This window comes from Lepisosteus platostomus, chromosome 13 (assembly GCF_059453375.1).
Source record: "Lepisosteus platostomus isolate fLepPlt1 chromosome 13, fLepPlt1.hap1, whole genome shotgun sequence".
Classification (NCBI taxonomy): Eukaryota; Metazoa; Chordata; class Actinopteri; order Semionotiformes; family Lepisosteidae; genus Lepisosteus; species Lepisosteus platostomus.
This window is the reverse complement of record NC_142623.1, coordinates 31,214,155-31,227,196: the sequence shown is the minus strand read 5'-3', so window position 1 is coordinate 31,227,196 and position 13,042 is coordinate 31,214,155. Positions and strand designations below refer to the sequence as shown.

Below are 13,042 nucleotides of genomic sequence, written 5' to 3'. Positions count from 1 at the left end.
CTCTGGCCGCCGTTGCCGGGAGACGGTGGGGAATTATGGGTAAAGGGCTGTCCTCCAATTGCTTGAGAGGGATACCCTGGTTCACCCTCAACTGTTGTGAAAGATGGAACTGTGCTCTTGCAGAGTATGTCTCCAGTGATCTGGGGAAGCTGTTGTTTTTGTTGGTGTGTTCTGGTTATCAGACCCAGGAGAGGAGGTAATTTAGATGTTTGGCATTTTTTTTTTGTCGCTCATTAGCTGCTGTGCTTAGCATCTCTGTCCTGGAGAAAGCCAGGGACTTCGAGTCTGTGAAGGCTTGCGCAGCCTGGGCTCGAGAGTGACATGGGGGTGATGTGGGGTAGGATTGCTCTCGTTATCAACGGAAAACAAATCGCAGCTCTCGCATCCGTGAGGACCGTGCGAACAACAGCGCGCGGAAAAAAGCGTTGTCTTCCGTGCCGTTTTGCTGATGCAGGGACGAGCCAGAGAGAAGGGGAAGGCGGCGCGCCTGTAACGGATGTTAGCTTTAGAAAACAACTTTCACCAGCTCACCGGAAGGGACCGGAGAGCAGAAAGGTGCTGTCTGGTGTTTGGGAAGGTGAGAGCTGAGGAAGCTGTTCCTGCAGTCCTTCAGGGAAAGACTCCACTCTGCCCCTGGTCAGCGCGGTTCTGTGAACCCAGCGGACAACGTGAACGAGCAAGCTGTGGTCCGGCCAGCGATGGCTGTTGAGCCGGCACGCTTTTCTCTCTGTTCTTCCCCCTCCTCTTTCTTGCGTTGCCCCCTCATTTTGGGTCGTTCAGGCGGAACGTCTCGGCCGTGAGGCGGTGCTGGTGTATCAGGAGGGCTTGGCCTTTCTCTGCTCAACACGCCCCCAGGGCTGGAAACCCCTCAGGACTCTGCGGCCTGTAAGGCGGTCGAGCAGGTGCCTGCCTTGCGCGAGGGGGCTAACGATGGCAGGGGGGGGCGCGCCGAACTGGGGAAAGCGAGCTCCCAGTGTGTGTGACGGCAGCACCCCTCCGGCGCTTCAGCAGCCAGAGGAAACTCCTCACGCAGCTCCAATTAATAAAACCCACATGGCTAATGGTCTGTAAAACAATAGCAGCCAAAAGTGCCAGGGGGCCACCCTTGCGCTCGGCTCTGGGGCAGCAGCACAGTCGTCTTTCACAGCCCGCGATCATCCTCTCACTGGCAGACACAGGAATTGAGGCAAGCGTTCCCAGAGACTCTGCATGCACGTGAACAGACAGTGATAACAGCAATTATTGAGTATTATTAGGGGTGACCGAGGTGGCTAAGTGAGCCGGAGAATGGAGTCTGAAATGCAGAACCATGCAGGTTGATTGCTTGAGCACTCGGAGGCTGGGCTCCAGCTGATCTCTTCAGTTTCGTAGTGACTGCTGGGAAGGCAGGGGACTCGAGCGGTGTATGATTGTATTATTTCTGTTTGCTCATTTGACTGTTCAGGTTAAGCTGTCTAAATCTGCGCGTCAGTGACTCTCGGACTTGTCCTGAGCGGCAGGCAGGGTTGTTTAGCAATCCGGACGAGCAAGCCGATCTCCACCTCCGGACTGCTTTTCAAAAACAATCAGTCAGGTTCCAGGTGTTCAGCGCCCAGTATATTTATTGAGGTCTCCAGCTCCCAGGGATGTGGAGCTCCAGGCTGGAGGCGAATCCGACTCCCTTGTCCCGTCTTATCGGCCCTCGACCAATCAGCGACCAGATGATGAAGATCTTTCCGTGCTTTTCTCAGGCACTCACTGCAGAGATGAGGGGTTAAGAGAGGAGCACGGAAATTGTGCTTCCCTCTGCTTTCTGGGCCGGGTTCTGCGCTGCGTGCTGTGTCAGGGAGAATTAAATGCTGCAAATCAAAGCCTTTGCAGTTCAAAGAATTTATGATCAGCCAACCAAAAAAACAGCCTTTTGATTTATGTGGGACATAAAGGCATTTGTTTATACAAGAGTTACAGTTCTGTGCTGGGCCAGTTTGATTTGTTGTTGAGTTTTCAAATATACCACGATAAGCAGAAGAGTGTTAAAGCTAATTTGTGAAAATCAATCCGAAGGGGGAAGGGGTGGCGTGTTCGGGGGGGGGGATAACCCTCCTTGGATTTGGTTTTCCGAAGTTCTGTAGGGAAGCATGAGGTTTCTTTGTTCCCTCCCTCCTCCCCAGATGATCACACTTTGTTAATTTAATTGAATAAACACCTCAGAGCCAATTGTTTTCGATTCGCTGAACGCGGCTGCGTTTATTGTCATTTCAAAATAGCAAGGTGCCAAAAACATCCACACAAAATACGACATGGAGCCAGCCTCTGTTTTTGATCCCCCAATGTGGAACCTTTGCACAAGACGGCGCCCCGGCATGTAGGAATGAGGGGGTCCTGTGCTGTCACTGACCCGCTCTCCTGGTTGGGAGCGGATGAGGATCAGCTGTCCTGCGCTGGGATGAAATAGGACAGTCCTACCTGGGCCCGTGTGGCCATGTGTGAATTGTGCCTTCCGCTCCGGTGCCACAGAGCGTTCTGAAGCTCTCCCGGAGACAGCTGTACCTCCTCCATCAGCCCTTCGGCTCCAGTGCGCACGTAGCGTGCTCGGGCGCTACCACAGCTTCCTTCCTGCGCTGTGTCGTCTCCGTTCCAGCGATTTGGAACCGAATTTTTAAAATGTGCATTGATATCAACGCACGCATGGTGAACATGCATCATTTATTTTTTTTAAGCGATCCCTTTGCTCTTATTATTTCAGAAAAATCCTGCTTCTTCTCTTGGTGTTACTGCTACTACTACCACTACTACAGATATAGTACTTCTACTAATACTACTAATGCACTGGCAACACAGATACTACTACTAATATATTGGCAGCACATATATTGGTAGATACTGCTGCTACTACAGATACTACTACTGATATACATGCAACACAGATACTGCTGCTACTACTCCTACTATTACTGATATACTGGCAACACAGATACTACTACTGCTATTATTACAGATACTAGTACTAATATATTGGCAACACAGATACTGCTACCACTATAGATAATATTACGAATACTACTAATGTACTAGCAACATAGATACAACTGCTACTACTACAGATACTACTACTGATATACTGGCAACACAGATACTGCTGCTACTACTCCTACTATTACTGATATACTGGCAACAAAGATACTTCTACTGCTATTATTACAGATACTAGTACTAATATATTGGCAACACAGATACTGCTACCACTATAGATAATATTACGAATACTACTAATGTACTAGCAACATAGATACAACTGCTACTACTACAGATACTACTACTGATATACTGGCAACACAGATACTGCTGCTACTACTCCTACTATTACTGATATACTGGCAACAAAGATACTTCTACTGCTATTATTACAGATACTAGTACTAATATATTGGCAACACAGATACTGCTACCACTATAGATAATATTACGAATACTACTAATGTACTAGCAACATAGATACAACTGCTACTACTACAGATACTACTACTGATATACTGGCAACACAGATACTGCTGCTACTACTCCTACTATTACTGATATACTGGCAACAAAGATACTTCTACTGCTATTATTACAGATACTAGTACTAATATATTGGCAACACAGATACTGCTACCACTATAGATAATATTACGAATACTACTAATGTACTAGCAACATAGATACAACTGCTACTACTACAGATACTACTACTGATATACTGGCAACACAGGTACTACTACTACTAATTTACCTAACTGCACAGCACTTTGTTCTCTGAATTCTGAACGACAAAACAGTCTAGCTTATTCTTATGTCTGGTGTCACTGGAGCAAAATGGAAACAAAAAAGCAGTTCTTTCTTCTCCGGAGTCTGCTTCACAAGAAAGACAAAAATGAGGTCATCTGAAAACTGAAAGAAGAAAACAAGCTAATTTTTTTGCAGCGGCTGTCATTTTGGTTTTTTTTCTGTTCTCAGCAAACAAACAGACAAACCAGCTAGCTCGCTGAAGCCCGCTCCATTAGAACGTATTACGGCCTTCTCCCTGAAAAACCTTATTTGAACAAAAAAATAACAATTCTGAACCTCTTTCTTCCCTTGAAGTTATTTAGTTCAATAAATAAAACCTCATTAGGCTGTTCTTGTTTCAAAGAGATTATTAGATTTTACAGGAGTAATTAGCATGGATAGCACTAATTCCTCTCTATGACTAATGAGAGTGATTTCCTAATTAGATTTCTTTTATAAGCGGCAGAACAGGCTACTCTAGCAAAACCTGAGGAATGTAGAAAAATAAAAGTAAACTAATGGGCTCATATTATACGGTTTTAAAAGAACAAATCTCATATGTGCTGTGGATTCTGCATGGAGTGTATGTGCACACAGGAAGCCCGTTCATTTGCCTGAAAGGAGCTCTTTAAATCGAACTTACTTTGGCTGTGAAAGGTAACCCACTACTTTGCTAATTAGTGCGTCCCTGATTTTGTTTGTCATTTTTCTTCCATTTGCACCTTTGTTTCTTGATAAACTGCTGCTGTTCCGCCGTTCACATGGTAAAATCGGCCTGACCCTTGGCGTTTCTTGCTGCGCCCTGTCATTCCTGGCTTGGCAAAGGGGCAACTCTCTGGGGATGGCTCTGCTTTAACGTCTGCTACAGCCAGACCTAAAAAACAAAAGCTTTGCAATCCCTTCGCTTGAACACCACAGCCGAGGAACATCTGAATATGTAGCAGAAGAGCAGTTACAGACAGGAGGAGGCCAGTCCACTCACGGGGCCCGTTTGGTAGCCAGCAGATAACTGATCAACGGATAAGAACATAAGAAGAGTACGGACGCATTAAAAGAAGCTTGTGTTCTCAAGTTAGGGGGGTAAGGTTATGATCCATGCATGCATGTACTGTGTGTCTATGCGCACAAGCATGTCTGTTTGTGGATATGTAGAGAGTGGTTATATGTGGATATAAAGGAACAAGTAATAGGTTTATTCCACGCTGAAAAGAGAAGAAAGTAAACACAACGTTTCGGCTGTGGTGCCTTCTTCGGGTGCGAGGGTATAAGTGGATATAAACTTATATCTCCGTCAGCAGCACATTTTTCCCCGCTCACAAGTTCTGTTTGTAACCAGCCTTCGTTTTTGGCATCTTGGACACAAATTAAAATGTGTTAGTGGCAGGAGCGGCCACTGTTTACTCTTTTGTTTTTGACCGTTCTGAGAACGTTGATGGCTAGTCCTGGGGCTTAGTGTGGGGTGAGAAGAAACCGCTCTTGTCGTTCAGCTTCAACCTCCGGTCCACTCTGATCACAGTCTCCCCACGCCTGATCACGGCAGCTCAAGGCCGTCTGTACAGCAGGCGGGTCTGCGCAGGACTGCCGGTTGCCGTACCCCGAAAAAGGGCCGAGCCCTCGCTGGGTGATCGCGGGGAGCGCTGTGTTTTTCTGCGCCTGCTGCGCTGCGGACCCGCGAGGGCAGAGCAGAGAGATGGAGGCCGCGCAGGAGCAGACAGCGTGCGTGCGTGTGTCCTTTCGGAAGAGTGTAATCACACTTTCCCTGCAGACGGCTCTCTGGGGGGGGGGGGGGGGTTGGTGTCGGAGTGGAAATGAGATCTCCAGCCTTAGCTAACCCCCTCAATGGCAGGAGCACTTCTGCTACCCCGCCATATGTTCCCAAACTACCCCTCTCTGGCTGCAGCTTTTGACTGCCTCAATAAGATTATTTCAAATACCTTAATCCACACTCATTGACATGGACACAAAAGCCCACTGACATCTAATAGATGCCTCTTAGCTTTCCCTTTTCCCCTCTCGTTTAATCTCTTTCAGCCTGGTTTTTCATTCACTCGCACTTGACAGAATCTTCCATTGTTGTCCTCAGTCCCCCCCCCCCAAACCCACACACACACACATTTCCCTCCTCCTCCTTCTTTTTTTCTCTTTCTTCTGCCCCGGCCTGTCTTTTCTGAACGGCACCTCAGAAGTCGCCTAAACGGTGCTGTCTTTATTTCTGAGCTCTCGAAACAAGGGGAGTCAGGGAGCGGAGATGGAAGAGGAAGAGGAGGAGGAGGAAGGGGGTGGCTGGGCAGAGAGATGGGGAATCCCGATAAGGCCTGTGGTGTGGGTATCAGGAGATGAAAGCCAACTTCCAGTAGCTGGGATAGGAGCTAGGTGTCCGGCTTGCTGTGTCCTTCCCCTGTCGAGTCTGGCCTTGGCCTTTGCTGTGTGCGTGCCTGGTTTAAAAAGCGGCCCCGTGCTAAAATATACATGCAGAGGGTTCTGAAGTGCTGTAGGTCCAGTTGCAGAGCTGCTGTTCCTCTGTCGATCAAGGGGCCCGGAGTCCCTGAGTCGCTGAGAGTCCTGTTTTCCTTCTTCACGCCTGCTCGGGCCCAATCTCATCCGGTGTGTTTGTTCGGACAGCCAGAGAAAGGAGCCCGGGCCCTACTGCAAGCTCTTCCGAGCTACACCTCCACAGGCATGTCTAACGAAAAACCAACAAACAGACAAAGAATCAAACCGACCTGCTTTCAAGCGATATTTTTCCTTCACAAGCAAGTGGGGTTCTTGAGGGTTGTTTCGTCCGCCAGCCCAGAAAGAGGTCCATTTCTCGGAAGTTGAAAAGTTGGTGCCCCGTGTCTCTCCGTGTTGATGGATGGACTAGCAGGGAGCAGGAGGAGGAGTAGGAGGCGCGGGGCCGGGACAGTGCTCGGATACCGTGGGATTTCCTCTCCGGACTCGGCTCTCGGAGCTGCAGTCCTGGCACCGGCCGAACTCCCTTTGGCAGAACGTATTTCCCACAGATTCCCCAACATCTGGGTTCGGACCAAAGAAACCCAAAAAAAACCAACAAGGAAACTTAATGAAAGAAATGGAAATTAGGTCATCACCGCCTCCTTATTGAATTTTTAAAAGCAGGGCTTCTCGCGGTCACCTTGCGTAAATTCCACAGCGAAATTAACAACAAATGCCCCACTTGTCAGGGACTTCTGAATATGAGGCAGCCCTTAAATTACTGTTATTATTTTTATGACGACTGCTGTAATTTAAGTGGTGAGAGCAGCTTTTTCGCCATTATAGCTCTGTTGTTATTGATATGCAAGAAGGAAGTGCAACTGTCATTTCCAGCTCTTTATATTTACAAATCAAAATGGCCCATATCACTGCTTCGTGTCATTAGAAAGCCTGATTTAATGAGTTAGCAGACCAGTCGGGCTGCTTAGAGCCTTTCAGCTTTGTTGCATTGTCTTAAATGGGGTGATTCTGCCACATTGCAAAAATAACCTTCCCAGCTCTGAGGGCTATTGTAGGGTAATTAAACAGCATAAAACATCTCAGGCCTCCGAGACCGGAAGGCGGCAATGACACAGGCACTTACAAAGCGCTGCAGCATTGCAACCTAAATCGTTGGCAGACTACGGGCTCCTTCAAGGCAAGGAGACTCAGGGCTGCCTGGGTTCGACCGCCCCCCTCAGTGCAGGAGTGTGGCCTGCTCCAAATGAAACCCAGAAGGAATAATAAAATGCCCTTCCACCTCTACCTCTGCCTGTTAATACGGGGTTAACGAGACACGGCTCGCTGTCGGCAGTCCCATCATCTGCCTGGGTGACTCCAAAAGAGGTGCACGCACCGGCCCCATGCGCCGGGCTCCTCCCTTCCTCCTTCCTTCACCCCTCGCTCTCTCTGGGCAACTATTTCCGCTGCCTCTCCCCTCCCACCCCCCCCACCCCTGTTTGGTTCGCTCTCTTCTTATCACGAACCTGGGGCCAGATCGCTCGGTGTGAGCAGGCCGTACCCCGTGGACACAGGGAGCCCCCTCAGGTGCGTCTCTCCTGGGTCCCCTTTCTTTTCCCAGCCCCCCCTCTGGGGGGTGCTCTTGAGCGGCCCAGGGGCAGCGATGTCTCCCTCTCTGGGAGGAAGGCTTGCTTTCTTCAGTGCACACACACAGGTGCTGCTGACAGGACAGGCGGGGTCACGCCAATCAAGCCAGTCTAGCAGAGAGGCCCTGCTGAGGGACAGCTCCTCTCTTGCCAGGTAGGAGAGGAGCTGGGGTCCCCACTTTCCTGGAGCTCCACTCGGTGAGAAGCTGCCAGTGTCGAACGGGAGGTGGTTCGTTACTAATTGGCTTATTGCTGGTTTGTTTCCCCTTAAATTTTGCTCTTGTCCCTGCTGAGGCATGAACCCTGTTGACCTCTTGCACTAGCTGTTTCTGTTCTGCCAGATGCTTGGCAGTCATTCTGTTCGGTTTTGCTCTGTTTCACTTTTGTTGTTGCTGCTGGGGGGGGAGGTCATTTATTTATTTATTTTTGTTGTTGTGTAGATTTAATAGGTCTTCATGCAGGTCCCGAGCCTAGATGTTTGAAGTAGCAGCAGTCTGATTTATACTTTCTTATCGCCCCCCAAAATTGTTTTCCATCATAACTTTTTTTTTTAAGTATAACTATTTTAGATTTTATACCACTGCAAGGACAGAGGTGAGAACGACTGACAGTATTTTCTACACTATAACTACTGCAGCACTATTCATTATTATCACACACACATATATATATATAATATACACAAATAAAAAGACAAATATCTGAGCTTTGGGAACTGTAGCAACCGTAAAAAAGAAATATGCCATTTTCAAACACGGGAAGGCAGCCATCCTCAATATATTTGAACGGCTGCGGAGCACTCTATCCTTGCCAAGAAAATTCCGAGGTATATTTTTTTATCAAATAATTCCTGAGAGATTAAGGCGTTTGGCAGAATACAGACCCACGGCAGTACACTTTGTGCACTGGGGTGGAGGGAGTTAGGGGGAAGTGAGCGGGGGAGTGATGTTTGGCAGGGAGGGGGTGGCGTTGTTTCCTGGTCCGCTAGTTTTGTGTCTGAACGAAGAAGAAAAGTCATAAAAAGAAGTGCTCTGTTCTGCTGTTGTAATAAGCCGGTGTCACGGAATAGGTTTCGTTTCTGTCTCTCTCGCCAGCCCTCAGCTCCGCGGTCCACAGGGCTGAGGTGTCAATTAGGACAGACGGACTTAAATGTTCAGTCAAACGTCCCTGCTCCCCATTCCCAGTCTTATCGGGAATTTCTCCAGTTGACACTGTCGCAAGGAAAGGGACAGACAGCTCCCCCCGCTACAGAGCGTCTAACTAGGCCTGCTCGTCAGAGGCGATACCGAGCCGCCCGACCTGCGGTCCCTCCCGCCCCAAACACGGAGCCCAAACAGATCTGAAGAAACGGTGGAGACAAGGTGCGCCACTCGTTTATTCCTTAACTCATGACACTAAGGAAAAAATTACAGTCCCACTCAATGGAGGCAGGAAGCCCTTAGTAGCAGCTGGTTTGACGGAGGTTCAGAGGTCGTGATGATAACGGCCCCGCGTTTCTTTTGAGTTCGTCTTCTGCGCTGCTCTGCGCCTCTCGTCCGGGTCACCATTGTGAAAGTACATCTATCTTTTTGTCCTAAGCGTGTTGGTCTGGCGAAACAATGCTGGGTTTATGCTTTTGCGACACCTGGGGCATACTTGATTTCAATTATTTTCCTTTAGCTGACGCGAACAGAAAGCTTTTTTTTTAAAATGGAAGTGTAACAGCTTGACTCTCGGTTCAAGTTCGGGCGCTCACAAAATATACTTTTGATGTCCCCATTTATAACTTTTAAATGTCCGCTTTTATAAATATTTTTCACTTCAGCTTTCAGATAAGAGCCAGTCAAGGGCATGCCTTATGCTGTGCACAGTTCAAAACGCTTTTTAAAAATAGTAAAAACGTAATTCCAGAAATATTGATGAGGCGATTTTCCCCCCTCCCTTGTCCGCTAATGTCCGTGGGATGAGGTGTAAAACTGAAAAGTATCTCAGAGAGCAAGGACATTTACACATTTCACTTTTACAAATCAACGAGTTTATATTCGGGCTCTGTTTATTTAAAAAAAACGATTTGATAAAATGACTTCCTTGAGGCCGGGAATATTTTTTCCCACAAAGCAATCGTATTGTTTTCTTTAATTTAAATAAGACTTCCGTGCCCAAGGAATGACTTTAATTACCAGGACGATCAAGTTCTCACTATTTTTTTTAAAGCACGTAGTCGTGGATTGGCGGGATTATTTTCTTTAGCACTCCGAGACAAGGGACAACTGCTAGTTTTCAAATTAAACCCATCTGGAGAATTGAAGAGTCCGTCTAGGGAATAGCGGTTTTCACATAACCCCTGTGTCTCAGGTTAGTTTTAAACGCGCGTTAATGGGGTCTGGTGTACCGCAGTTTTTGAAGTGGAGGAGTACTTTTTTATTATTGTCTAAAAAAAAAACCTCAATTCAAATAATAAAAAAGTGAACGAGTCACATGTGTAAATTTATGAGCAATGTGCTTTTTTTTTCTCCCCTCTCTCTTTTTTCGGGCTTAATTGCCAGCGGTTTATGTATCATAATCCACTTGAATCTTCTTTCTGTTATTCTGCTTGGACCGCATGATAATTTGTTTTGCATAAATACACTGCAGTAATTAGATTCAACTAGCATTAATATAATGTGAGCTTTTTTTATGTTGTTGTTTTTTTTAACCGGCCTACCCCGTTAATGATGGCAGCATTGACATTGCGCGTCAGTCACTGTTTAACTCTGTTCGTGCCGGTGTTGCGGAGTTTCTTTTTCAGCGACGACACAGGGTATCAGTATTCGGTTCATTATGCCCTGAAAACTGCAACTGATACAGAAAGCTGCCCCTGAATGCTTACCGAGACATTTGCTCACATAAAGAGCAATGTTGCTGCTTAACTGTCTGCCTGCAAAGCAAATCTGTTCTGATCGGTGCGTGTTTTTAACGTCGGCTGTCTGCTTTTATTAATGCGTATATTCTCCATATTGGTATGGATTGCTGTTGCTATTCTGGCAATAGAAAGGAATGGCGCAGCGTGTGAATTCGTTTGTGTTCGATAACATTTCAATTGACACGATACGACTGCACGTCACGGGAAGGCGGTGTGCTCCTGGGCTCGACATCACCGCGCGATTTTCAGATTTCCAGACGTCTTATTCTCGCGAAACACCCCCACTGTGGAATATCAAGCTAATGCCCATTTCTGCAACGTGCTTCGGGGTGCTTGCCTTACAGCAAGTCTTGTCTTGTAGGGGAACTTGTTACTTATTAGATATACGGTACGGTCATGCGTGTTTTTTCTAAATTCCGTTTTGTTCCTTTTTTTTTCCCCATAAAGCAGGAAAATAAGACGCCTGATTTTAGAATTCGGTGGTGTGGCGTCCAAACCGTGTTGTAAATGAAAGGTGGGGGAGCAGGGGGTTTACTCTTAATGGGTTGCGCTCCTTTCCTCCCCCTCCCCGCGATCCCTGTGACCCCAATACTTCCCGAGTCCTGCATGACACTAGGGAGGTTCATACAATACAGTATGTGGCAGGAGCCCTTGTCAGCACTATCAGAGGGGTTAGTCCAACACGCCTTGAGCTGAATTAGATCGGACGAACCCAGTACTACAGGTCGCAGTTCTAAGATCCTGTAATTGATCCCTGATTACAGTCCTCGTTTTCTTTTTATATATAAAAAAACACCATTATGGAGGTGTACAACTAACAGGAAGACAAGGCCATCTGCCGTTTTTGTCTGTCTTCTCTAAGGCTCTGGTTAAAAACAGCAATTAACATCACATCCGCACAAGATTTGTGGCTGATGCGCGCAAAAAAAAAAAGTTTCTGCAATATTTCTCCTGCCCTCCTTACCGTTAACTCATTCCTTTGTAAAAGACCTCTCTTTCTGGGTTTCATTTGTCGCCCGCTTTCGAAGACAAGCAATAGGGGAACAATGACATGAGAAACTAAAATGGAAAAAAAAAACAACAACCCTCGGTAATAATGTTAGTGAGGAACAGATTGCCACATAACTGGAGATGGATCAGAAGGGTCATTTTTACCAACTGTTTCTCAGCCCGGCAGCCAGGCGTTTCCAGGATGATACTCCGTCCATCGTGGGGGCCTTGATCAGCCTCCTCCCCCCCAACAAGCCCGGCCTGCACCTGGGGCTCGCTAATCTCATTAACCACCATCGGCAGCCCCACCAGATCACGCGGCCGCGCTCTCTCTCCGGCGCCGCCGCCCCTGCACGGACTTCCGCCGAACCCCCGCGGCGCTTCCCGAGCTGCCGAAGCCGGGGACGCAGGAACGGCCTGCGAGAGGGAGAGGCTCCCCAGACCATTGCGCCGTCAGCTAGCCAGCGGCCAGCGCGTCAAGCCGCTCTGAAGTAGCCGTTTCACGCTCTCCTGGCAACACACTGGCATAGACCTGCTCGGGGCTTTGTTTGTGCCACACATAGGCAGTGAAACACAAAGCTGGGTGTGAGATAGTTAGGCGGGACGAGGAAACCGAAAGTGAGGTGGCCTTATCTGTCAACAGTGCCTCGGAATCATTCTGCCGTGTCCTTTCCTGGCATTTCGTCTGACACCATCCCTGTGTGACTACGAGTGCACGGTATAGAGCCGCCCTCACTTAAGCCATTGCTGTGTTTTTATTTCACTTCCTGTTAGGAAAGGTCAGGGCTGTGTGGCCCTGGCATCACCGATGTGAGTGTGGTGAATTATTCATGTCATTGACTTTGTGTCAGCTTTCACAGTTGTGCAGAAGGATGTTTTATTCATTTATCTCATTTAGGGTCCCTCACTGCACCTGTTCTACCATTAAGCACCCAGTGATTTGCATTTGATGCTAATTTGGTTTACTGGCGGCCTGCTCTCTCCCCGTTAATTTCATTTTCATAGAGGGTTTTCATTACGGATTCTTTTTTTTTCTTTAATGTATTAAATATATGTATATATGCATATATATGTTTATATTTCCCCCTTACATTATCCATTAAGGAGCGGATCTGCAAGAATATACTGAAAGAGCGGATCTTGGAGAGGAAAGCAGTTCTGTGAGGTTTTTTTCAGGAGAGAATGCCGAATCCCCACCACCACGCGTGTGCCCACACCTCTCCTGCCCTCTCAGCTCCTGCAGGGGCTGAGCGCCCCAGAACCCCCACGCACCCCCTCCCACCCCCCACTCCCAGCTCTGTGTACA

The 13,042-nt window shown here is 47.7% G+C and overlaps 1 protein-coding gene across 3 annotated transcripts in view; it reads left to right on the top strand.

Annotated features, from left to right (window-relative positions):
- ebf1a (EBF transcription factor 1a) overlaps positions 1–13,042 on the top strand; it is a 194,491-nt gene that overhangs the window by 18,992 nt on the left and 162,457 nt on the right. The gene's annotated exons all lie outside the window — the stretch shown is intronic.